Genomic DNA, 27,513 nt, shown 5'->3' with positions numbered 1-27,513 from the left:
GCCCGGCCCACGCTAAACAAGCTCCAAAAAAAATCCAGGTTTACCGTTTCCGTGGCCCCTCAGCTCAAAAAAGACCGGCTCTGCTCCGTGCCACATCCCACGGGGAAGAATTGCCCCGAGGGGACCCGCACGCACCCGGGGGGAGGTTTCCAGCCCCGGGGGTTCACGCACAGCTGCCCGGCTCCCCCCCCCCCCCCCGGCAGGTGCCACGCGTGTCCGTGCCCACGCAGGGCGACAGATCTGGGACTCCCTCGGATCTCCCCACCTTGCCGCGCTCCGCCGGGGGGGCGACACCTTCCCCATGTCCCCAGCCCAGGATGCTGCAGCCCGTCCCAAGAGCTCCCGGGGCAGGGTTTTCTGCCAAAACCAAGGATTTTTCTTTTTTTTTTTCTTTTTTCTTCTTCTTTTTTTTTTTTTTCCCAGTCTCTCTGTCTTTTTTTTTTTTTTTTTTTTTTTTTTTTAAGCTAGGGACCCCCGACCGTTGCAGACCCCCAGGCTTTGAAGGCACAGCGAAAGGGCTTCGCTGTGGGTTGGAGCGCACCATTTAGTCACTGTTTCATTAGGCACTATTTGAACCTTGCAACATGTGGTAATTTCTGGGGCAAGCTGAAAAGGGGGGATTATGTAGGAGGGACACAAGGAAATTAGCTAACGGTTAATTTAACTCGTTTTCTGGTAGAATTTTCGATACATTCCTAATTGACTGAGGAGGCAGGTGAAGTCTTCAGTTCCAGGCAGACTCATTCACGGTGAGAATAAATGGCTCTTTTTCAACTCACACTGCTCACAATATATCATCGGGGAAAAGACACGCAATGAATATGTTGATTTTTTTTTATTATTAATGGAATTACACCCCGCTACGCAGGTGTGAGGGTAAAAAACCTACGCTGCAATGAAATCAGATTAACAATGAAATGAGGATTTTATTAGCTTTCTATGTCGCGTAGACCTGGATTTAAACTGTCAAAACAAGAAACAAGGGGGGGGGGGGTGGTGGTGTGTGAAGATACTCTGAAGACGACGGTGCCAATCAACGGGCAGAAGTAGCAGCTCAGGACCCAAATAATAATTAACCGTAATTCGCGGTGAATATCTACACCCCCCGGCCCCTGCTATTTATACCGGGTGGAGGGCGCCTGATTAGCCTATAATGGCAAAGCCCCTTTGAGCCCGGGCGGTGCCAATTAACCCCCATCACCCCCATTTGCTCCCGAGCAGGAGCGAGGCCGCGGGTCGGATCCTGCGTCCTGGTGGAGGTCCCCGGGCGGAGGGCGCTACCTGCGCGGTGCGGGGCAGCCCGGCCGCCGCCGGGCCCCCTTTGTAACCTGCTATAGAAAAGGGAGGTCTTCTGCATGACAAAGCACAATTAAGCTTGCTATTCAGGGGCCCTGCAGCTGGTAAGCCCATTGGGAGGATGGGAGGAAAGGCGAATATATTAATTATGCGAAGGGGCGGTGAAAAGAGAAGGGAGGGGGGGAAATGTAACCAAAAAAAAAAAAAGGCAACAAACGCTTTTGGGGACGGAACATGGGTTTGGGTTGGTTGGCTGGTGTGTGCGTTGGCCCCCGTTACTTATTTATGTAGGTGTCACAGCCCCAGCCCTGCCAGGCTGTAGGTAACCGACAGAAACTCTGGCTTAAGACGCCAGCAAAGCTGCCCTGGTCACAAACGCAAGAGCTTTCCCTCTTCTTCTGTAGAAGGCTGCAATGGTGGCGAGAGTTCAAGATGTCTTTATGCTGCGAGTGCCCCTGATCTTTTCAAAACAGCAAGAAGCTTAGGCCAGAATGTGGTCAGCCACAGAGGTGGAAGATGCAAATTGCACTGAGTCAAGAAGCACGCTTAGCATAAGCCATGTGCGGGGCATTTCAAAGAAAATTTGGTATTCCAACTTTTCACTAGTAACCTTGGATTTTAACTAACTTACCACTGTTATCCCGTTCTCCTAGAGAAATGCTCAGACCAGACATGGCTTAAGATTCTCAGAGTGGCCACAGAAAAGCAAGTAGACACCTCCAGTGGGTACTGTAAACGAGACACTTTGTAATTCAGTTCCCCTAAAAGATCAGGCCTGCCTTTTGAGGCATATTCTGGAATAGATGGACAGGGTTACTATGTTGGATTTAGTTAAACTAATAATGGTAAAGACACCAGGAAAACCTTAGGCATGTGAGTGGCCCCAGCAAGTTCAGATGAACTGTGACTGTAAGTCAGTCTTGCTTGTGTAAAAACTGTAATACCTCCAAGGGGCAGCTGGGAAAGGGAATCCTTGATGCAAACAGCATCGATTTTCATGTTGCTGTCATCTTTGTCCTGTTTTCCCACCTGTTTGGTTTGTTTGTAATTCTTTTATTCGGTCAACTGAAAGTTGAATTTTAATGAGGCAATGGACAGCAATCAGTAATTTATTTTATTTTGGATATATTGGATGCTGCTGAGATGGGAACAGCAGTGCTGGGGCTCCCCATCCAGAGGGCACTGGCCAGAAAAGCAAAGGGGAAAATGCTACTTTTTGTTTTGAGGGACACCCTGTGAAAGTAGATGAAAGTGAATCATGAGCAGCGTAGGCTGTTGGAGGTTCATGAAGGAAGGCAGTATAGTTGCTGGCAAAGATGGATCTTGAATCCTGTCATTCCCCATCTCTTGCTCTCTGGGCTGTCCCATCCTTTACTCCTGTTTCTTTCCTATGGAAACTGGTGCCCTTGCCCTCATATGGTTTCTTGAGAAGCACATGGAAACAGAGGCTGCAGCCGGGTCATCCCGTTTACAGCTCTGCACCCACAGGGGAGGATAGAGCATCAGCATCTCCTTAAGACTTCTGCTCCTTTCCTGATGTTGGCTAACAGATCCAGGAGGAGCTGAGTGGGTGGGACAAGCCTGCGAGACAGACAGACGGAGGGGGGAACAGGCAGACTGTTCTCATAAATTTAACCTCCCTAGAAAATGAGGTTTACAGTATCAGCTGCTGGCAGAAGCTGCACTCCCAGAGTTGCTAGGTCAAAGTTGAAATCACTTAAAAAATCTTCATGGTAAATGCAGCTTTTGTAAGAGGCTTTTCTGGTAGAAGACTCTTACCACACTGGAGGTACAGGAATATCAGCAGAAACGCCTGAATGCCTGAAGCCATAAAGCTGAAAAATTTTGTGGGTCCTTTGCCCACAGAGCTAGGGGGTTCTGACCTGCAAAGAAAAAACTTGCATAAAAACCTCAGGAAGAGGAGAAAGTAAATACAGTGTTTATTTAGAGAAAAGGACAGCACGGATCTTCTGTTTTCATAATTGTCTTTTCCCCTGTTAACTTTGAGTTTAGTTATTCCTATAACTCTGAATGGAAGTGGAAGAGATTTACTGTTTTTTGTTTTTCCCCCTTTTTAAAAGCTTTTCCACTAAGGCAAGCTCAAGGGCATATGAAGAAAACTGATGCTTGAAATTAAAGAGCAATTTCTGTGTAAAAAGTAAACATGAGACACAAATGTTAGAGAATTATTCATGTTTTACATTAATTTTGAACACTCAGCTTCCCCAGGCGCTGTGGCAAGCTGCGTTCCTTGCCAGCACGTCTGTCTGTCTTCACACACCTCGGACTTCTCATTTCAGCGTGTCTTGAGGGATCTTGAGAATCCCCCAGGTCATCTTTTGCAGAAAGAAAATATATATATAATTTATTTTATTTTTTTTTCACGAGAAAGCAGGCTGCATCATGCCCTAGACTTTCTGCTATGTAACACTGCTTTTCATAGGACTAACAGCACTCTACAAAGGAAAAAAATGTTTTGCTGATTTGCTTTATTCCCTTTTGCTATTTGGGGGTTCATTTAGGAAGGAGATAAGGAAGCACTTGCTTCCCTTTCACCTTCTAACACTTTCCCCCTTTGAAAGCAAGCAGAATAACGTTGGACACTTTAGTTTATAGCTCGCTGGTTGGTTTTGTACATGTGCTTTCTATTAAACACAGAAGTGCACGCACAGTTCTTTCTACACCCAGTAAGTAGTTATAGCAAATCGCAGCAAATTGTGTGCTTTAAAAGATTATTTACACACAAAAAATGTATAAATTTGCAAATGACAAGTTTTTGGCAGGGGGTGCTGGCAAGAATTACAAATTAGCAGCTCTGGGGGTGGGAGACATCCAGGGCTGGGACGAGGAGTGAGAGGAGCCATGGTCTGGCCAGCTCCAGGAGGGACGTGGGTGAGGAGCACAGCCATCGGAACAATTAGCCATGCAAGAGGGACCTTGAACGAATGCCACCTGATGGAGAAACCCAACCACACCCCAGGTCACCCCCAGAGAGGATCGGTGTTTGGGGTTAGGGCAAGGCAGCTGGGTGTTGGTTCCTTCCTCGACCTTCTCTGGAAGGTGTGGCGAAGGCACAAGGTGAAATTTAGGAAGACAAAGTGGAGAACAAAAGCTTTCCCTGTGAACAGGAGCACATGGATTCATTGGCAACTTTACTGTTCAAGCTGCTGAACTGTACACCAGGGGGAAGAGGAATGGCCATCAAATCAAAGAACTGACGGGGATTTGAAAACTTCACTCTTATTGTAGCCAGAACAGCAAATGGCACACCACAAATCCATCCCAGTGGCTATGGTTGTACATGAGAATGGGAATGGCACAAAGGTGACCCATTACAGTCTTAACAAGGTACACTTGTTGTGGTCCTGACACCCTTTGGCTCTTTACTTTGTGGAATTTGATTTCTTTGCTAGACTGCATGCTCATAGCTCTGGAGCAGCACGTTAACAAATACTTACTCATCTTTGGAGAACAGAAGCTTCCACTGTAATTACATCGAGGCTGATCAATAAATATCTTTGAGCCTTTCTATAGCATCCTGAAAGCGATGTGACAGTGATTAAGGAAATGTTTGCTCTATCAGCCTCTTCCTGTCACTTTGAGCTTTAAAATGTAGACTTTTGTCTAAGATGTGTTGTGTTTATTCTCAGCAGAAAAAGTCCGGGGACAAATATATCAAACTGTGCCTTGGCTAAGACTCGTGCAAACACAATTCTACCCACAAGCAAGCAAACAAACAAACCCTAGAGTCTCCAAGCAGCAGTGTGTTTGCACATGCAAAGCAGAGTCTGTATGTGCAAACCATAGTTTGCTCACACACACTGACTAGCTGGAGCAGAAAACAGCATGAAAATGTTGTTTTAATTGTTGTAGAAAGTGAAGCAGGATGGTAATATTTGCCTGGAACATTTCATGCTGTTATCCAGTTCCCGCCCTCCTGGGAAAGCACTGGGAAGGGTTTGTTGGTCTGTAGATAGAGCCTGCTTGTTTTGCATCCAGCTGGAAGAGAAGCGGGACGCGAATCCAGGAGTAAGTGACAGCGAGAGTCAGATAGGTCCGTGTGGGAAAAGCTCCTGGGGACTATTAGAGGGCTGCAAAGTCTCAAAGCCAAACACAGAGTAGGACTGGAGCAGCACTGGGAGAAAGTAGGAACTAGTATGCAAGCCAAGGCTCTCCAGTTAGGTGATTTTCTAGCTCTTTATGGTATGTTTCTGTAGCACATCCAAATTTGTAAACAGTTTGTTAAAACTTGGTTAAAAGATATATGATTCCTATAGGTGCATTTGGCACCTTAACAGGACACTTAGGGAATCCCAGCATGATGTGCCATTTATTAAATAAATGACAACTTTGAGAGATACTTACAGGGGGAAATATGGCCAGACTAAGTTTGTGGAGTAATATATACTGTTTTTAATAAAGATTCATAGTACAGATAAGAAAAAGGGGTGGGTGATGGCTTCAAATTTAGGACTTAATTAAGTTTTCAGTCTAACTCAAAAGCTATTTGTATAATTCTGTTTTAATTATCCATGCCAGAAGAATTAGCTCTTTTCCCTCATTTGCATTTTTTAATACTTTCTGGTACTTAATAAACAAAAAATGCTGCCTTTTTTAGGACCCTATTGTCCTTCTGCTGGTGTGGTATTTGGAAACCGCCCACCATGTATGTATAGTCAGTGATCTCATCTTCAATCTATTATCAGTATTCTGGGTTAAAGGAATAGATTTGGAATAAAAGGAATAGCTATGGACTGAAAAAAAAATGCAGCTGTTTATTTGAATGGATCATAATGCATTCATGCTGTTCAACAACATTAGGGCAAAATAATTCTCTGTACACAGATTATAAAATGGCGGGAGGTGTCAATTTGTTGTCTAACTGAAATGAATTCTCTGTGAAGTTTATACTCGAATGCAAATCTGAAGAGGTTGGTGCTTGCATTGCTTTTAGCTGCCTTGCAGGTAAAGGAGCTACAGCATTCATTGTCCAGCTACATCGTGCCATCAGCAATGTTGTGGGCAACCCAACAGTGAAAGCAATGCAGGAGACTTTCCACCACCTTTCTTTTATTTTTTTTTCTCTGATGAAGATATGTACACACACTATTTTTGGTTAATATTTAATGGTAATAATTAAAGCACACATCTGAAAACAATTTTACTGTAAGCATGACAACTTAAGGACAAGTGAAATAACATATATAAAATACAGTCTCTAGCCACTTCAGCACACTTATCTTCCTCTGTGGATGGTATCATAGCTTGCTTAAATAAATAGCTTAGACTGCATGCCTGAAGCAAGGCAAGATGAATCCTTCCCTGGCCAGAAGAAAGCAAAAGTTCAAGAATTGGCTGTGCTATATATTTTACAGGGTGTCAGAGCTTCCTGTTGCTTCACATTTACCCAGATTACAGAAATGTGAGACCCATGAAACACAAGGCAACCTCCCATCCTCTGCTCCAAATAATGATTATAAAATATAAACATGCCTAAGCGTCTACATGTAACTTTTAAATACATATGTATATGTAATACATAGGTGTTGCAATCAAGTATATGACATTGTCAAGGGAATATATTATGTTATTTTTGAAGGTGCCTAGAATACCCAGCAGTGTACTCAAAATCTTTGAGAAACACTATCCTTATGCTGCACAGAGATTTCAGCTTGAAGTACTCCAAAAAGGGACAGAGGGAGACACCACACACACACACACTCACTCCACAATAAGTGAACACTTCTCTTGCTTGGAGCAGAAAGAGCCATCTCATTTGTAGTGTTTCAAGTGAAGCATTTCGGAAGAAGACATGAAGGCGGTGTTGTTAATCCCACTCAGTAGACAGGGATTTCCCCTTGGGAACCAAGTCCAACATCACTTTGAATCAGAAGACTTTCTGGGTTGAATTCCTCTGTGCAGACCTGATCCTGCTTCTGCTCCATGAGATGCCCTGCCTGCCACTTCTGCAGTAGTCCAGAAGCAGTCTGTGTTTAGCTGAGCACTGCATGCATCTGCTCTCAAGAGAAGTCTTGCAATGAATACACAACATAACGGAAGGCTAGATTGATGCTCCTAGTATTTCGTGTTCATTGATTTGTCTCTCGTCACTGTGGCTATACACTGGAAAAGTACCCAGGCTTTTAATTACAGAATTCAATACACACTTCAAAGGTTAAGCATGTGATTAAGTGTTTTCCTAAATCGCTCCCTGGAGACGCCTCTCCCTTTCCACTGAATGGAGAGGCAGCTGGCTCAGCCTGGGTACCTGCATGTACATGGATTGAGCTGGCTGCTCTAAATTCCTTCTTGTTGGGTATAGCTCTAAAATATGGCTGGACTGATTTTTTTTTTTTTTTTTAATGTGGATGGAAGTCCCAGTTCCTAGTCCTGCCCTCCCTTTGTTCCATATCTTTATCATCACCCCTGCTCATTAACTTTTTATGGTTCTTCTTGGGAAAGATTATTCCTTACAGTGGACAGGGGTTTTATTTTGAATCAGGGGTTCTAGCATGAGGTCGGAAATACTTTTGACTTAAGAATAGCAAATCTGGACAGACGCATAGGCATAACTTGACATTAGTCCTTGGATAGACAAAAATGGAATGCACTCATAGGCAAACATGGGAAATATGAGGTCAAGCCCCTTGCTCTTCCCATTTCTTCCCTCCCTGTCCCACCTCTGCGGTGCCTGTCAGAGCGTGGGGTGTGCTTCAGAGCAAGTTCATAGGGCAGCTATGTTAGGTTGCTGTATGGCAGGTGTGTGATGGAAGAGTAGTGGATGGGATTTTCTGCTCACCCTGTCAAGGAAGCAAGTGCTTCTGCAGGAGCACTGCTCAAGCAGCCTCAGCAAAGAGGCCAGGACCGGGCTAAAACCATAGAAATTTGATTTATATCTATTATATTACTTTGACAGCTTTATAAGAAAAAAGAGGGGGTAGTACCATAATAATGTAATATTTATAACCACACATTAACTTCTGTGAGGTTTTACCTTCTCACATGATACAGAGCAGCTCTAGATGAAGGTAGCACACAGGGCATAAAATGCTAAATGCAGTTTTATTAGTGTCAGTGCTTCTTTATGTTCGCGTTGACCTCAGTGTAAGGTCATCTTTGTCAGTTTCTGTACGAGGTCCTAGAGTTGATCTCCTGGTGTATTTTCCAGACTAGGTAGATTTCTTGGCCTTCTTTGCTTCCTCTTCCTAAACACTGCTAATTCATATAGCACTTCTGCAGTACCGCAGGGTTGGGAAACCCATTTTGTGCACCAGAAATCAGGGCTGGAATGACAAGAGAACCTTTCTTGTGATGGTTAAGAAAGACTGATGCCTTTTTAAATGGAAAGGGATCTGTATCTTAAAATGCCAAATGTACACATATATAAATATATATATATATTTCAACTATATATACTACGACTGAATAAAATTAATGTGAACAGATGTTTAGTTTCAGGAGTCCCTTGAATGAATAAGAACTTCCTGGAGCAGTTTATGTTACATAGCAGGTAACATAGACCTGCTTCATTCTCTTATCTGATTCTACTCTCGTACAGCAGGCATGCAGTGACATGGCACTAGTGCCATGGCACCCATCCTGATCTGCACCTCTGTAGGTAAATATTTTCCTACTCAGGAAAATATTTTGACTGATGAGAGAAAATGCCTATAATACAACACTCAATATTTTCATCTGGGTTTGGTATTATCTAAAACAATAGGGTAAACTTCCACAGCATAAATTCTTCATATATATATATATATATATATTTTATTTTTTCTCCCAGGGAAGTAAAACTATTTCTTGCTTTCAGTGGTGCAGAATCTGGCCTATCAAGACAGTAATGTACTTCCCAGAGGGCTTACCCCGTTTTCAGATTTATGGGGTTAACTCCCTTACAGTTTGATTTAAAATATTGTTATAATAGGCTGTGTGAATGTTTCAAATGATTCATTATTGGAGTAATACTGTTTTCCTCAGTAAAAAGACCAACTGTTTTTTCCATTCCTCCAGAGTTCTTAAGAGTTATAGTCTCTTTCTGGCATAATTTGGAAAACAGTGCTGATTCGCTCCACTTTAAAAGCAGCTTTAATGTATGATGGGAAAATGTTACATACCACATCTCCTTGCAGTGAGATTGCCACTGCTGGCTTTTAATATTTAGAATGTGCAACACTAGCAGAAATGATGCAGTCATAGCCCTTTTTTTTTTTTCATAGAAGCATAATGAACTGTCTCAAGAGGGAATAAGGCTCTCGACAAAACAGAAGTCTGGGAAAAATGTGTTGTTGTCTCTGTGTTTATGGTGATAGGAAAGTTTTTGTTTTAAAACCAGTAACAGGTGGAACAATGCTGTTCTCCTTCTACATTTGCTGTCTCTCCTGTAAAAGTTAAAGAATAACAAGAATTCAGTAAAAGTAATAGATATTCAAGCTTTGTTATAGTGTTTTTGAGAGAGTGAAAGGCACAGACATTTTCAGACAACCCACCACAGTGATTCTTCCTAGGTAAACTCTTTGGGCTCAACATTTCAGTAGCACCAGAGTGCCTGAAGAGGTCTTGGTGCAGCTTTTGTCCTTACCCTCCCACCATCTCCCTGCTGCTTGCGTCTGTCCCTGGAGTTGCTGCCACAAAGTCCTTCCCTTTTTATAGTCGGCAGAGATGGACCAGGTTAACTGAATTGATTTAAAGAACATTTTTTTTGTTAACCTGGCCCATTTTGTGAGAAAAATCAGAACCCTACAAGCAGCTCAGCAGATGGGACAGAAGCTAACAGAGTGCCCATGTGGAGATGGGTGCAAGGAGCAGAGGAGATGAGAAGCTCTAAAGGCCAAGCTACTCTGATGCTAACAAATTCTGTTGCTCAGCAGGTCTTATTAGCCTGGGCACAGTGCCATGCAGCTGAAGGGACGGCGTGCAGGCAGCAGTGGCTCTGGGATCCCTGTATCATGCCCTGCTGCTTAATGTAGACGTCTACTTTGTGTTTTCTTCATGCTAGAACTGTTTTTAAGTGGCTAAAAAAGCCGCAGACTTGACAAGAAGCACAGAGATGAAGTCCAAAATGAAATTACAAGCTCATCCAAAGCGTGCTCCCATATATCTCAGGATATTACATTTCACCTATTTATTTTCTGCAGCCTGGAAGTGGTCCAAAGCCGACTGCAGCCTTTGGAAACATTCCAGCCAATTCAATAGGTTCTGATTCAGGCTTTGAACCAAGCCCCAACTTTATACATTTTTGATTATTGAAAGGACTCTAATCCCCTCCTGCCTCCATGTGTGCTGATACAGAGACCTCATTTTCCATTGGTTCACGCTGGAATTTGTCACTCCACAGGAAACATGCAACATTTTAAATTGATGCAATCAACCAGTGTATTTTTCTAATAGATTCTGGGGGGGGGGGGGTGTGTTAACGGAGCCATGCGGCACAGTCTGAGGACAGAGTTGACATAAATTATTTCTAAACCCCGTAAAACTGAGGTTTAGAAATCGTCTCATCCTTCAGCTTCAAAGTACAGGTCTCTGCCCCCTGAACCACAGACTGTCTCCCCAGATTTGAGGGGGTGAATCACACACCCGCAAATGTGAATCAGCATCCCAGTCCAGGTAACAAAGATTTATTAAAAAAAAATAATAATAATCTGGCTGATTGCTAGAGAAAAGGAAAGCAGGCGTTTCCCTTACAGTATCTGCAAGAAGTAACAGTGGAGAGCAAAAAGTTTGGGATATGGCAAAATGTTTTGATTTGTGGAAGCAGCAGGGAAAAAGGAGAGATGGAGAGATGAGAAAGTAAACTCACAGAGTAAGGGTAGCATTTGCCCTGTGTGTCTGAGCAAACAGAAGGAAATATTTCCCAGCACCTTGGGGAAATCTCGCTTCTGTGTCTCTCAGCAACCAGGAGGCAGCAAGCATACACAAGTGAGAGGAGATTGGCACAGCCCCAGCCCCTATATGCACTTATTTGAAGAAATTTAGATGTGAGTGCTGAAGAGAGAGAAACCCCCAAGAGCAAGCAACGATGGCAGCCACATACAGAGTTACTTAGGAAATACCCCCAGACTTAGTTCTCTGTATCATTTTAAAAAGAAAATAGAGCTGATGTGTTGAAAGAAGAGTGCAAGGGTTAATCGCTTTACAGATATAAATAACATGAGGTCCGGATCACTCTCACAAATACAGCTTCTAGCTATGACTGCCTTAATATCTTCCCTTTACTCTTGGTAGTGTAATAAGACGATTCAGCACGTAGCCAAGGTATTTTGCGGTACGCTGTCATCTCCAGCCAACTTCTGGAGGGTTGTATGGTGAGAAGGGAGGATTCACAAGCTGACACCCTAACACCGTGCTGAGCTGCTCTCAGAGAAGTGTGCCAGATCTCAGCGAAGTTAACAGGTTGCAGTCTTGGTTGCAGTCCTGTTCTTTTTCTGCCCCTTCCCTCAGACTTTCTGAAGACCTGCCCAGTAAACTGGGAAACCCTGAGCAAATTCTGGACTTCTAACAAGCAAACTGATGGACCATTGGGGTAATTAATGGTTTCCTTTTATTTAGGATCTTTAGATGTCATAACAAAGAGATTACTTTCTCTCTGAACTGCAGTGGTTTTTGGAGTGTCAGAATTCAACGTTAATTGCCAGTATAGGCAAATCTCTGCCTGTTCCATGGATCCAAAAGCTCTGGAAAATCAGACTTCAGTTCCCACCAGCAAGGGAAGAACCAGTGTCTATAGGGAGGATGTTACTGGTGAAGGACATGCTTCCACCCTATAACAGAAGCCAATGGCTCATAGCTTGGTTCCTCAAGCTGGGAACAGGATATAACAAGCTGGGAACAGGATATAACAGCTCCAATGCCCACTTGTCTCTGCTGTCCCAGATTTCTGGTAAAATACGTGGTCTTCAGGACTATACAGAGCTTGGTCTTTTGAGATGAAGGCCATGAGAGGTTCTTTCTTCCCATGGCAAAGCTAGGTGTTCTGTCCTCGCCTCTTGGGCTGTTACCTGGTTTGACCAGCCCACCATCTGAGAGGGCTAGCCTCTTCTTTCTGGTGGTTGGAAACCTTTTGACTACCAGCCAAAGTACCATGGAATATGTGCATGATCGATATTTTCTTCTATACAGTTATTTTATTTACCAATATATGTTAAACCATTTATTTCTGTGCTTTCTCTTATTCTTTCATTTCTCTGCTGTAAACTTGTATCCTGATAAATCCTGTTGTCTGTTTGCCGTGCATTTTCTTCTGGTCTTTACACGCCTAGGAGCATAAAATTATCATGTGAGTCTACAGTCTTTCTTCTTCCACAATAAAAACCGTTAAAAGTCCACTGTTACATGACCTTGCACTTTCTTATCATGGATTTAATCTCATTTCTAACTTCAGTCCTTGACTTCTTCCTTTTTGCCTGATGTCCTGGTCCCCTTACTTATCAATCAGTGATGCTTCCCAACTTGATGCCAATACACTTTATTACCAGACTCTTCTTTGCTGTGCTGCTCTGGAGAGGCTTTTTGGACTGTGTTGTTGCTGGCTGCTCAGCTCCTCCAACCTTGAGCTTGGTCACAGCTTTCAGATAGGCAACATCTGGAACTGGCGACTTTACTCCCTGCAAACTCTGGTTTCTTCTGAGATTCTCATCTCCAAGAAGATCTCGTGTTCCTCAAAGGAAGTGACCAAGTTCAGGGCAGGCATATTTCCACATTTCTGATGATAGACAGAGATGAAGGAAAATTACTCAGCTTCTCAATAGTGTGTTTATTTTGAATATTTCCTTTCACCCCTCATGATCCAGTGGGTCCCCAATTCTTTCCAGGAAACCCTCTTTCTTTAGGTGAAGAATCCCTTGCTGTTTGTTTTAGACTTTTTGTACTTTACTTTATAAAATTTATGATGACCTTTCCTATGAATTTCCTTGTTATTTATTGCCTGCTGTAATTTATGATTTTCTTCAGTGGCATCTCTAAAGCCTGATTTCCCCATTTTGACTTTGCTTTTGAGCATCTCCAACCTTGCCAGTGTCTATAATGTTGTCAGTGGTATTTATCCCTCCTGAGGGTCTGCTGATGCTTATGTCCAGGGAAATCCTTGGTACCAGAGGCTAAAATACTGCTTGGGTTCAAAGCGCAACTGGAAAAAATCATGGACATGGAGAACTATTAAACATGAAGAAACAAACCCTTGGCTCCAGCAGTCTCTGAGATGCAAATCATTGCAGTCTAGATTTATACTCTGAGAAAGCACCTTTACATATTTGCCTTTACTAGTCTGTTACTTTTTAGTGGACATGGTCAAAGACAGGATGGGCCTATGGTCTGACTCAGTACAGCTGTTCTTCCATTCTTATCTTGGCCACAAATCCCAGATTTTTTTTTCCATTTCTTTTTTAAGTTTAACATTTTGAGAAACTTCTCATTTAACTGAGATGTCTCCTTGTGAATCCCATCATGTCCTTTGTAGCATCCTCTGGTGCAGACCCACCACCACGGCATGAGCAGAGTCCCTTGATTCTCATGGTCCAGCAGCACCCAATCCTTGACCCAAAACCAGGGCCAGAGCAACCTCACCTCTGCACAGTGATTGAACCAGACCTGGCTCTGCTGTCTTCTCCTGGGACAGAGGGCAGGGAGAGGAGCTAGGGGGGCATGTGTCTGCAGGTTGTGAGACAGGCTCTGTCTATTATTTTGGTTCTAGCCCTAATCTTCTTTCTTACCACAGTAAAAAATAAATGACAAAATATTACAAAGAAACAAACAATTTGGGAAACAAACAAACAATCAACAAAACAATTGTAAATGAAGATCTAGAGAAATTAAGAAAGTTGCAGGAAAAAGCATGCTTGCACATAGTGTACAGAAAGTACAATAATGACTGACTTCTGTATGCAGCTTACTCATATGGTTTTCTGTGTGTTATTTTTTCATTCGTTCTAAGCAGTAGATCAAGCTGCTTTTGACACTTTCTGGATTAGTTATAGAAGGAAATAATGGATTCTGGTAATCTTTCTCTAGAAGATGTGTTTTGTAAAATTACCTACATTGCTCCAGAAATGCTGCAATGCTCTTCTGTTCTGGAGGAAAAAAAAAAAAAAGAAAGATCTGTGCTAAGGGATGGCAGCGTGGGAGAAGCATTGCACAACATTGTTAGTTTATGGGAATCTGGCAGGTCGTGTTAATAAAATAGCGTTCTTGAAATTGAAGTTTAAGGTTGCACTGCCAACTTGAAATTATACCTGTGCCTGCAAAACATGTCATCAGCAAAGTGACAAGCAGTATATAGTATGCTATACAAACTTGGTGTATTATTTTCTCTGAGGAAGCTATTCAGATTTTTCTTTGCTAAAAAGACCCTAATTATAATATAAAACTCACAGATCAGGAAAACAAACTAGTAAAAGCAAATAATGTGACAAAAACATTTCAAAAGGATTTCAAATGAAATGCCAGAGATAGTATTTCAAAACTGTGCTATCAGGACTTGGTTTATTTTTCAAAGTTGTTCTCCAGTAGGAATCATAACAACCTGATAGTGATTAGAGTTTGTAATGAAACAAATTTAATGCCATGATATAACATTTTGATCTATAGCACCACACCCTTTAACAAAATGACTGACCTCTGCACCTCAAAATCCTTTTGCTATGCATATAGGAAATGAAAATATCTCCCTAAAATTCTGATTTCTCTTTAAAGCAGTTGTCAAACATGGTAAAAATCAGCCTAAATATCCAGTGTAGTCACATTCTTCTAAGTTGTTCTTGTATGAATGTTATCTGATTTACTGAAATACTGCGTATCTCATTTTCTTGAGACAGCATACCGTGCACTCCTCAATATTTTAATTAAATTATGTTTTTGTTTTTGTTTTTTTCCAAATTCTCCTCTCTTTTGACGTACCTTAGAAACACTTAAGGTTACAGTCACTGCCTGTTGAAGACTTGTCCTGCACATCAGCTTTAACCAGACGAGGAGGTGTCAGAAGGAAGAGGAGCTGGAAAGGAGCTACTTGCATTTCTTTGGCCTCATCCCTGTATTTCACCATTCTCTGTTTTCAAAACTGCTTAGAGAAGTCTTGGACCCATATATTGACCAAACCCATCATGATCTCCTTCTCTCTCGGGTGTGTACCCCTCTCTCAGTCCAGAGCTACACCCAGCATTTGGTCTGCCTGTGTCGCCAGCACAGCTCGAAGCCTTTGCACTTTCTCTTGACCCAGTTTTCCCCTGTCCCCACTCCAGTAAGCGGGAAAGTGCTTCAGTCTGAAGTAAGACAGACGGAGGAAGAGTCTCAGGATGTGGCTGTCTGTTGCAACAGCTGGAAGGTGAGCCAGCAGGACTGCATCACTGCACAGAGAAGTAAACAGGCGCAGTCGGAGCATGGGGCTCAGATAGCCCTGGCATTTGTAGGGAGAGTCACACCTCCAGGGGGACTTCGGTCATTCTCTTGGTTGTTTTTTCTTCTTCTTCTATATGTTCTGGGGAAAAGAAAAAAATAAAAAGAGAGAAAGAGAAAAAGAAAATCATAAAAAAATGCAGATGTGTGTGTATTAAATGGATCTTTCTGTTTTAAGGATTTGGGCCTTCATAATTTTGTCAAAAAAAAAAAAAGAGAGAAGAGATTTCTCAGAGAAAACTAAAAACTCCTACTGAAGTCTTTTTACAAATTTCCAGGAGACAGTAGCGACCTGTTTTGGCTAGTTGAAATTTTTCCGTTTACGTTAGCAGCTGCCAGGAGCCTGCTTTGAGCAGTGATTTCGCACTGTTTGGCTGCAGAGGGATGTTGGGCTGAAGCCTTCCTGCTCAGCTTCACTCCCTGTCCTGAGTTCCTCCCACTGTGATGCAGAAAGATGACCTCTGACATGAGGTGATATGTATATCATGCTGAAATTTTTTTAATCACCTTATAGAGCATTTGGGAACATGGATACTAACACAGGCAGTACGGTCTTTTATAGAAAGACTTTTATATACTATATACAGAGGGACAGTTTTTGACCAAATGCTTACAGAGTCCTTGATTAGTTCTTATGTATCTGGCGCAATAATCACATTATTTTTATATTTTGGAAAGAACAATGCTTGTCAAAATATGCTATTTTGTCTAATTAATTATTTTTCAAGACTAAAAGCTACTACACTGCCTCTGAGTAACATCATTGGTAATTCACTACTTAAATCCCTCAGCAACTTCAGAAAATACTTAGTAAAGTACTTAGTGTTACTTCTTTTTCTATGATTTTTTCTAAAATCTTACCTCAGCAGAAGCTAGTAGGAACCCCACACACTTCGGCATGCTTTACTCTTTGCTCTGCTACAGCCCTGCACTTCTGGGACACCAAAGACAGCAGGTTTTGGTGACAAGAGGGGGAAGCAGACAGAGTGGTGATTTACCAGCGTACAGCAGGCATAGGAATCCCAACAACTTTAAGGTTTTGATTGACCTTATTGTCCCCTGGATCAAAATCTGTACATTTTAATAGCTGTCTGGCTACTGCATGAGCCTCTCTATCTACATCCTTCCTCTACATGACAGCAGCAAATCCAGCGCCTCCGCCAGATGTAGTCTGTAATCTCTTTGAAGAGCATCAGATGTTGCTGGCATGATGCATTCCACACTCGGAGAGCATCAGCCCAATTCCTCTGCAGAGCCAGGGACTGGCTAGGCAATACCCACCAGGGCCGAGGGCTGGGCAGGAGGAAATCTCCAAATGGGTCATCTCACCAAACGTGCTGCTCTGTTTGTGCCAGAGCTTCATACCCCTGGGACTAACCCCCAGACCTTGTCACCTCTCCCCTTCCTGACTCCCTGGCCAGGTGAAGCATAGTAGGATTATGTGCTGAGATTGTCCTGCAAATATGGAGCTTTCCTTGAGTTTTGAGGAAAAGAAAATCCTCCTGGGATGCTCATGTTGCATGGTTATTATGGGAGTCAGATGAGACAAGTTTTTTTTCATCTTCTACAAACCCTATCACTTTGCTTCAATCCTTCCAATGCCTGTCATCTTCCCTACAGATTCCCTGGGCCAAGAAGTAAGATTTGAAGGTGAGGCACCCATGGTGTCACAGAGGTGGCAGAGCACTCAGATCTACACAGGAAACGTCTACTCAAGGCCAGAGGATTTCTACATCTCCTTGGGAGGACGTGCTTATGCATAGAAAGTAGCATAATGGAAGACGTTAGAGATGAATCAAAGAAGCAATAAGTGCAAGCAGTTATCCTCTGGAAGGATTTCATGAAGCTCTGAATCTCCTTTATGAAACCCACTCCCCTACAGAGCTGCGAGCTAGCATGTGTTCAAACAGCACAGGCTCTCCTGGCCCCATCAGGAGGTACCACCGAGGGGGCTCTGTGCAGGCAGTGTGTCCTACCAGCCCCACGTGCCGTGGAAGCCTATTGTTTTTCTTGAAGAGGCGCCTCTAAAACCCCAGGGGGCAGAAAACGATTTTGGATGACATGCAAGAGTGCCTGAAATGCCTGGAGAGCATGCTGCTCTGCTGGGAGAGCTTGAGGAATCTGAGCGAACGGTCAGCTTCTGAGGATTTAGGAAACAGTCTGGTATTTAGGCTAGAGTAAAAGCAAATGTTGCCTGGAATGGCAGATGAGGATGGTGTGCTTCGCTTCCTGGAATTTAGGGCTGGCAAAGACATAATCGTTTTAATTCATATCGTATCAAGGTCTTCTGCACATTCCTTCTGAATGGGAGATGCTGGAAGTGGAAAGTTGGCTCTGTTTTCTGTGTTTCCAAAGCAAAGCCCTTTCAGTGGTGTTCTTAACATAGATCGAATGAGTGAAATGAACACACTAGAAACTTTCCTTAGAATCCCACCTTTCGGACAGATTTTTCTCAGAGGCATCTAGCAGATTCCTGCAGGTAACAGCTTGTTGCACATAATGTTATCCTTAAGGATTTTATGTTTTCTTGCATTTTCCAAATGTGACAAACATCATTGGTGATCACAGTGGGCTCAAGGAAAATATTAATCTTCTTGGTCCAGTTCTCGTCCCTGTAACACAATGCTGTAATGCTGTGGATTTCAACAGTTGCCCCTCATTTACACATCACAGAGAATTCACTGCATTTTTGGAGCATGTGGTCTTCTTTTCCCTACATAGCTAGCTGATTAATTTCATGTAGTTGGTCAGACATGGTCTCCTGAACTGTAACTCTCAGACACCTAAAGGTTTTCTAGCCTACTACGAACACAACGGCAGGTAGTCTGAATTTGCACCTTTGTAGCCTCATAGCTGCTTTATCAAATTACTGAGTGCATAATTAACTAACTTGAATCCCTGCAAGAGGACACAAGCCTCTGCCCATGCTTTCCCCACAGGCTTAAATCTTCCTTCTACCCTGAGTTTTCTCTGTCCCTGACTAAATCCTCCTCCTAATGCAGACCTAATCACTGTGTTTGCTCTAATTGCCAGCAAAAACATCCCCCTTCTGTCCAAAGAATTTGAGGACTGATGACACATTTTAATAAGCCTGAGGACCTGTCACCACCACCGTGAAGACCAAACAAGTGGTCTTTACCACTCAGACCATACAATTTCTGCTTCTACCCTCTGTAAGGGGTATCTCTTGTGGTACTGTTCAGGTTCCAGGCACATATGTAGCTCCTGGAGACAGGAGCACAGACTGTGCCCAGAGCTTCCCCACCTTTGGCTAGCCTTTGGAGATGCCCCTCTGTTTACAGGGAGTGTTTGATGGCACTTGTGTGTTTCCTTGAGGACTGCCCAGCTGCTGCCAGGGCATGCCATCAAGCACATCCCTGAGCATGTCACCGTCCTCCCTCCATGGCCACCCCTGCAGGCTCACTGCATGGCTGGGCCGGTCCTCAAGTCTCCTTTGCAAACCGTAGAGGCCCACGTCCCAGGGGGTGAGTCATCGTGCTGACATATCCATGTATCATATTCAAGCTCTGACATCAAGATGACATCAGATCTCTCTTGGTGTTGACGCCTTGCCAAAGAAAGCCCCAGCACCAGGATATTTTGGGATCCACCACCTGCTCTCAGAATCAAAGCAGGGTCAAAACAGCCATTCCTGGCATGTTTTAACATTTGTAGAGATCCAAAAACTTTTCTGCCCGGAGGACACGTCACTGCAGTCTACTTTGGGTTTGGCTTTTGCCGTGTCTCCTTTCTGCTGTGGTTACTGCAGATGCCACAGAAGCTGCGGAGCTGGGCAGAGGGAGCCCACGGTGCCTGTGCTCGCAGCCTTCACTTGTTTTATTTTTGCTTCTGGGTGGGAATCCAGCAGTTGTTTTTAATCCTGAATCTGAACGCGGAGTCTGGCTGTCTTCTCGTGTAACACTGCGACGCTGAGATATTCTGGGACACTTTTACTAACCGTGGCAGAGATGCATTCCTGGAGGCTGGAGTGAGGGTGTTTTTCTGTGCAGGGCAACATGTTTGAGTGCTTCCAGCTGGGAAACCCACTCTCTCTGGTGGTCTGATGGAGCCCAAGTTTACTGACCTTCGTAAAACTGTGCCACCCGTGCATGCCCGACATCCTCCTTTTCCCCCCAGTTCCCTGGGCTTGGCCAGGCAGAGCAGCACAGGGGCAAGGACAAGGAGAGTCGAAGAGCTGAAGCTACCCGTCACCAACAGCAGGCTTCGCTCAGGCTCCAGTGGTCTCCTTGAGGAATGTAACTTTTTTTTTTTAAGCAAATTTGTTACTTCCTTAATTCCAAGTAATCCCTTGCTGCTGAAATGGGACACAAACATTCTCTGCTGTGATCCTGCTTCTCTCCTACTCCTCAAAATAATTGAGGGATGATGCTTGCACAAGGTAGCTGCCTACCCTAGCTTCTCCTGCAACCCTTATCTCCATTCAGATGCTAATGGTAGCTTAAGCCAATGTTTGTGATTCGGGTCCTAAAGCAAAGCTAGGCAGAAGGTCTGTAGGCAGCACGGGAGCTGGCTACTTTTAACTCTCCTTCTTTCCTAAGTCAATATTGGGGTAGGCAGCAATGAAAAAAGCCAACATACGGAGAAGGAATTTGAAGCCGGGAGAGCTTTAGAAGCCGTCAGAACAAGCAGTCCCACGGGGCAAAGGGCAGCCGAGGGGCACTGGCAGGTGCTAAGTGGGCTGTGGGACCATTTGTCTCCCAGAAAAAAAAAGGCACTCGACTCTTCAGATATTTACAATGGCTTCTGTCCACCCAAGCTGTCTAACTACCTATATATTTTAACCTCCCGTAAGCAGAACTGCGTGCTGCAGACTTCCCTGTTCACGGCGGAGGCTGCAGTGACACTTCCGAGTGCTGTTTTGATCAGCCCCCAGCTGTACAGCTGCTGATGTTTCAGGAGGAAAGCATTTCCTCGAACCCTTCACGTTGTCAAGTTGACTAAACCCTACTATGTTTCGGAAAAGAGTAATCGTAGCAGGCATCATAGGTTCATTCGGACCTCCTGAGACTCTGCTTGTAGCTTTCTTAATGAGATGTTCCCAGCAAGGTTTCATAGAGGTGTGGATTTAAATAACACCTTTTTCTTGTAGTAGTGTAGAGCACATTGGGAGAAAAATAACTAAGAAGAGAAAATAGAAGATCAGTGACGGATAGGAATTGCAAGAATTTATTTGGATTTACTTTGGCTGCACAAATGTTTTCTCCCATCACAAAACGAGAGGGAAAGGAAATTCTGAATTCTCTTGACACTCAGGAGAGCACGTTTCTGTTCCCTTTGACTGTGAAAATAGAAAATAGGGGTGAAGTGACCTGTTCCTACCCTACTCCTTTTATGTGGTGTCCTCGACTGGCAGACAAAGAGAGCCAGCAATAAGAGCACTGCTCTTATTTAGGCATTTTTTTGTGTGTCATTACTACTATTCCTTCAGCACTTAGCCTGTTATCTTGGGACAAAGGGAGCAAAACACGGATGGGAGCAGGGGCCAGAAAGGTGAGGGATTATCCCACAATTCACTTTCTCTGAAAGAAACCTCAGATGGGCCCCATCTGCAGGTCCATTTGGGGCTCCGTCTGGTCTCTCCTGTGCTTGTTTCCCATCTTCCTGCCTCCCTCCGGAGCACCCATGCAGGGAGGACGGATGCTAAGCTCCTTGCAGCAGCAGGTTTGGGGCAGGACATGTCTCACTGCTCCCTAGCTCTACGAACCTGCTCATCAAGCAGCTTGAAAGGTTGCCAAGTGAAAGAGTCAGTGTTATAGTGAGATCCTCGTTTGCTGGTTCAGCAAGGGGTCCTCTGGCAAAAAACAGGGGTGACAAGGCTCAGTGTTCCTGTGCTTTTGAAAGATTTAACCCCTCCTACTTCCCCGCCCCACTTACAAAGTGGAAAACACGTTTTCCAAGACCGTATTATTTCTGTGCCACAAGGAATCAAAGACAGGCACAGCTGATTCTTATTTTTCCCCTCTTTTTTTTTTTTTTTCTCCACACCCTGAAGAAAGATCTGATTAACCTGTGGTGAAAATCTGGGACCACTATAGGAATGACAGACCTCGTGATTTCATTGGGGCTGAATGCCAGACCTGGAAAAATTGCCCAGCTACACAAGGCAAGCACCAGCATCTCCTCAGCAATTGCAATAAAGTTATGGTGAAATCATTTCTGCTGGGGACACAGGCCTCACAAATGAGGTGGCACTGGACACAGTGACTATTAGAGGAGAGCTTGTCATCTTATTCATGGGAGCTAGAAAAATGCCGAGTAATTTATGGCTCTTCAGTTTTCCTCCATTCCTTTAGGTACACCATTCAGAGTTTGCTTCCCAGAGACACTAAACTGCCTTCTGAAATTGCTCCTTCTTGGTGTGTTGAGTTTAGTATTCTGATAACAAAGTTTTCACCATGAAAAAAGAAAAAACAACACTATGACAAGTAAGGTATAAATTCAGACTCATTGCATTGCCTGCTTTGTGAAGTGCATGGCTTCACCCGCACCAGGCAGCTTGCTACTGCCACAGCAGCAATCATATCACTCTAAAAGATATTTTAAAATTACTGTTATTTGGAGAATGTCCTGCAAAATGGTGTTTGTGTACGTAGCCTATTTTAAACACACTTGGTTCTCAAGGGTTAACTCAGCGGAGCCAAAGTGAAAGTTTTAAAATACTGCTGCCATGGAGAACAAATGCCTTCAAAGCGCCTATAGCATATGTTATTTAAAAGAGCACTGAAACAATGTTCTGGTTTGAATTATTTTTCTTCACAGTACTTCTCTAACTTTATTGCCAAAGAAAAGACTTCCAGAGCCAATTTTTAATCTTAATTATACCAGATTCAATCTGGAATATTTCCCTTGAAGTTGGAATTACACCAGATTTACACGATGCAGAATCTGTCCCGGTTTCCACATTAGACCCTTTTTTTGTAAGATAATTTAGGTTAAGACCAGGGCTGTCTGAGTACAACAGCCAGCAGTCCAAGGACCCAAACCCACCCCGATGCTGCCACGAGCCCTGTGCTTGAGTCACGCTGGATCTCCCCAGTCTAAGCCGAGCCTGAGCCGTCATTTCTTGTCCACAGCTGCTGGGAACTGACCTGTGCCTGTATTTTCCCCTCATTTAACTTTCTCGTTTCTCCCTCTGCGGCCACCCCACTCAAGTGAAGTGCAAATAACTGAGTACCCTAAAGGACTCTCAACAATGGACAGGCAAATAAACATGTAACTGAAGCAGCAAGTACTCCCTGGAGAATGAGATGAGGTACGGGCTAAAACCTGTTGACCTCAGACAAAAGGAAAAGCCCAATTAGTCATTTATAGAAGCGACAGAAAAGAGAAGAACAATTTCCCCTGGCTGTTCAGTGTGTCGGGCCCTCCTATCTCCCGACTAAAGAAAGCAACTGATCACACGAGTTTAATCGCGAGATGATGCTCAGGATCTCTCCGTGCCACGAAAACAGAGGGACAGTGCTTTGTTTGTCATGGTATTTCAGAGCATAAAACTTCCGGGGAAGAGAGGCATCCGTTTCCAAAGTCAATTACATCTCTGAAACCTTGTCCTTAGCTTCAGTTATTCTACAGCAGATTGTTCCAAAGGGATGTGTTGTCAAAATGTTAAGCACCAGAGGAAAACCTATCATGGGATGAAGCAGAAAACAGACAACCTCCATGTCTGGAGCATGGGCGATTCAGGTCACTGGACAGACCTGTGGGGTCCCTCCAGAGCTGGGCACCTCATGATGCTCAGCCTACCTTGGCTCTTCCTTGCCCATGGCAGTGATGTGTTGTGGACATGGCCAGCCCGTGCATAGGTAGGGATCAACATTGACATGGATCTGGCTGTGGCCACCATACCACGGGTGATGGTGACCTCTGTTTCCTGGGTGGCCCAGGGACCAGCCATCTGTCCCGTGCAGATCTCAGGGCCCCTGAGCACAGCAGCCCGAAGGGGTAAAGCTGGCACCAACAGTAACTAGACAGAGGAACAGAGCTGCCTGGCTTGGCTGTGTCTGTGTCCTGCTGTAATCCATTAATTGCTGCGGTTTGGAAGAACAAAGGCAAAGATAATGGTCTGAGGAGTTACGGGTAGAAATCAAACCTGGGCTGAATCAGCAGAGGAGGTCCTTTGATTTTCTGGGGGGAAAATCCCCGTTTGTGGCAGGGAGGACATGCTCTCGCAGCTCTGCTCGCCACGGGGCTGCTGCTGGACCCACAGGGATGCAGTGCTCGGATCCTCGCTTCCCCATCCTCCCCAAAACCCTGCCGATCCTTTAACTGCGAACAGCGAAACCAAGCGTCTGCGGGGTGTGCCTTGCCCCACTGAACTCCTCCTCGGGCTCTCTGGTTATATTTAAGAAAGAAAACCGTCCCCCCCGGCTGCAAGACACAGGCACGCACCCAGCGCTGCCCTCTCCCGCTGGCTAACGGGGAGGGTGGCTGCTAAATTTTTTTTCTTTTCTTTGGGGGGGTGTGGATCTATGAAAGGAGAGCTCCTCCGGTGCAGGGGGGGAGCCGTGTGCCCGCTCCCCCCGGTGGCTGGCGCTGCCCGGCCGCTCCTCCCGCGGGCTGCGGTGCCCCCTAGCGTCCCGCCTGCTGCCCCTGCAGCCTCCGCTCCCGCCCCATTACCCCACCCCTAAACCGGGTTAGGACCGGAGCAGCCTGGTTGTGCTGCCCCAGTCCCAAAAAAAAAAAAAATTAAAAAAAAAAATCAGGAAAAACAAAGCTTTTTTTTTTTTTTTTTTCCCACCGCAAAGAATAAGGCTGCCACGCTTGTTCTGGCATCTTTTAACGTCATGAGGCAAATGTGACAACGAAAGCAAAACAACTCGATGTTGGGGCAGCAGAGGCCTTAGAGGGAACAGGACGGGCACGGGGCATTGCCTTAGACCACTCGGGGGTGAATGAAAATAAAGGTAGGGGAGGGGAGGCTGGCGGCGGGGAGCAGCCGTTAATTTCTTTTGTCTGGCTCCCTGCTCGCCCACCGACACGGGGACAGCCGATGTCGGACAAACAGAACGAGGGAGTTGTGGAAAAAGGGAAAAATCAAAAAATCCCCGCCGTGGCTGTAAACGCGGCACGTCTGCAGGGGCCGAGCATCTCCCTCGGCGGGGCTGGGCTCGGCGGAGCCCGGCTGTGCCCCCGGTCTGTCCCCGTCTGTCCCGCTGCTGTGTTCTCCTCCCTCCGCGACAGACGGGGGCACAGATTTACAGGGACAAGCGAGGAGAGGCCGCTCGGTTTTCTCCCTCTCTCGGGGTTTGTCGGGGCTCTGCTCCGGCCCGGAGCTGCCCTTCTCGATGCAGGGTTGTGGCTTAGGCCGGTGTTTTGCTCGGGAAACGGGCGGGCCCGAGAATGGAAATATCCATTGAATGGATATTTAGAAAAAGAAATAAAAAAAAAATAAATAAAAAAGCTTAGAAAAATAGAAAAATACTAATGAGCAGAGAGGTGTGCATCCAGGGGTGTCGCGGTCCTCCTGAGCGGCGCTGTGCCTACGGAGAGCTCAGCCGGCACCGGGCATCCCTAAAACGTGGCCGACGGCGCTCAGCCCCATCCCTGCCCTCCGACCGAGCCCAAAATCCCAGCTCCCAGCCCCCCCGCAAGCTCCCGGGGCCACAGCGAGCCGCCCCGTCGGTGCCCGCCGCCCGGAGCCTGCGGGCGCTGCGGAACCGGGGAGGGGGCCGGGACTGCGACCGCCCCCGCGGGGGTGTTGGGGGGTGTTGGGGGCCTGCAGATTGGGAAAGTAAACAGGCGGCAGCGGCTCCATTCAGCCCGGGTTGTTTAAGACGTGCGGCTTCCATCTGTTGCCACATAAACAGGGAGGATGCCTTATGCTGCAGCACTCCGGGGGAGGGGAGAGGGGCTGGGAGGGGAGGGGGCTGCCGTGGTGTAAATCCCCCCACCCCCAGCCTGTCCTCTCGCTAACCCCAAGCCCCTGGACGGGACCCCCCTGCGCCACACGGGGCGGGGGGAGCGCTCGGGAGCCGTCCCGGAGGGGTTATTTCAAACACCCCCCAGGCACCGCCGGCACCGGGAGGGGGGGAACGGCCCCGACAAGGCTCCCGGGCTCCTCCCGCGGGCAGGGGGCCCCTCGTCCCCTGCCGTCGGGGCGGGGAAGGGGGAGCCACCTCGGGGAAAGCGGCCCCGCTGCCCCCGGCCCGGCCCCGCAGCAGCCGCCGGGGTCCTCGCCCGCAGCTTTTTGCCCGTCCCGAGCCCGCGATTTGGTTTTATTCTGCCCTCGTTCTTGTGAGATCCCACGTGGAAGCCGTTAACGAATGCTCGATAATGATCACGACGAAGGCATTATTCAAATGAGGCAGGTAATTGCAAACAGAGAGCGCCTTCTCCCCTTCCTTTTGCTCTTTTCCTTGAGCAGGCGTCACGGCTGATGCTGGCGGGTCCCTCGCCAGGCATCACCTCCATCCTCAAACCCGTCAAAGCAGGCTCCTGGGTGCCAGCCCGAGCCCCCACGGCCTCAGGCTCACGCACTTTCTACAGCCGCACATCTTCGCAGTGCTGAACCCTGCCCGAAGCCCTCCCGTGCCGTCGGGGCTCGTCCTGCACAACCTCGGGGGGCCGGGCTGCTGCCTGTGCTCGCCCCCCAGGTGGAGAACACCCGGGTGTACCCATTTTTTTTTTATTATTATTTTTTCCCTCATTGTGCTTTTGACTCACTCGCAGCCTGTTGTTTATTCACAAGCATTACGGTATCCTGTTAGCATTCCGACCAGGGATCTGACTCCGCTGGTTTCCTGCAGGAACATGTGGAAGCAATAGCGGGGTTGTGCACTCACCCGAGCTGAGGATGCACTAGCGGAGAGCGTGCAAAAAGGCTGGGGACCCTGCGAGCCTCGCCACAGGGCCCTCGGCCTGAGCACGCTGTTCTTCTCCTGCCTGCCCTCACTCCCTTCGGGGCATCTTCGCTCCGGAGGCTCAGCTCTCCTTGGTTTAGGGAGGGAGAAAAACCACCGCATCCTGTCGCTTGACTTTGAGGACAAAACTTTTGTTTAGCCCTAAACGGAAAAAAATAATAATAAAAAGAAAAAAGGGAGGGAGGCGGGCCGGAGCGGGAAGGGAGGAAGCGGGAGAAGCCCGGGGGCTCGGCTCCGAGGCCGGAGCCCTCCCTGGAGTCAGGGGCCTCCGTCCCCGCTCGGTTCCTGGGGCTGCACTGCCCCCTCTCCCGCGGCCGCAGCATCGCCCCGCTCGCCGGGCTCGGCTCCGGGACCCCGCAGCGGGGCGACGGGGGCAGCCCCCGCCACCTCCCCCGGCCAGCGCTGGTCGCCACGGCGAGGCGGAGGTCCCCGGCTAAAGCCGTCGGGGCCCCGGGCGAGCTCAGACCGGGCTCCCGGGCCGAGGGCACAGAGGATGAGAAGAGCTTCCCCGGTCCCGGCACAGCAGCAGGGTTTGGGGCGGCCGGCTCCCGGCGACGGCTGCCTTTCGTTGTGGTTTCATTCATAAACCCGAGCGGTGCGGCTCTGCCCCTCTCGCCCGGTGCCTCCTGCTTCTGGCTGCCTCGCAGCCCTCCGTGCTGCTCTGCGGCCCGTGCCCGCGCTCAGGAGCGCACAAAGGACACGAGGAAGCCGCCAATTCGTTTCCAGCTCCAGCTCCCCGTCCATAACCTCACACCGTGACCCACCGTCCTGGAGGGGCTGAGGGAGGAGGCTCATTCACGAAATTGGGAGCCCTCTGACTTTTCACCAAAGGTTTTTTTTTTTTTCCCCCTTTATTTTTTTTTTCCTTCCCCCCGCAGTGCAAAACTCTCCGATTCCCCCCTTTTCCTCCCCCTGCCATATGGCCAGCCTCCCCCTCCCCTGCGAG

General features: G+C 46.4%; 2 long non-coding RNA genes across 5 annotated transcripts; one reads left to right on the top strand and one right to left on the bottom strand.

The window, feature by feature from the left end:
• Positions 1 to 570: 570 nt before the first annotated feature.
• Positions 571 to 15,333, top strand: LOC310899365. The gene is made up of 3 exons (XR_014584245.1): positions 571 to 1,400; positions 4,425 to 4,644; positions 15,198 to 15,333. It is a non-coding gene; the product is annotated as an uncharacterized lncRNA (long non-coding RNA).
• On the bottom strand, positions 4,656 to 27,513 carry LOC310899366. 4 transcript variants are annotated; one of them, XR_014584247.1, is made up of 4 exons: positions 23,798 to 27,367; positions 15,193 to 15,769; positions 14,334 to 14,366; positions 4,656 to 9,680 (listed from the first exon to the last, which is right to left on the bottom strand). It is a non-coding gene; the product is annotated as an uncharacterized lncRNA (long non-coding RNA). The 4 variants fall into 4 exon arrangements; XR_014584248.1 differs by lacking the exon at positions 14,334 to 14,366; XR_014584246.1 differs by lacking the exons at positions 4,656 to 9,680; positions 14,334 to 14,366 and adding an exon at positions 11,825 to 13,003 and having other exon boundaries at positions 26,490 to 27,513.

Source organism: Anser anser (assembly GCF_964211835.1).
Source record: "Anser anser genome assembly, chromosome: 4".
NCBI lineage: Eukaryota > Metazoa > Chordata > Aves > Anseriformes > Anatidae > Anser > Anser anser.
Note: the sequence above shows the minus strand (reverse complement) of the source record. Positions and strands in the feature narration are given on the sequence as shown.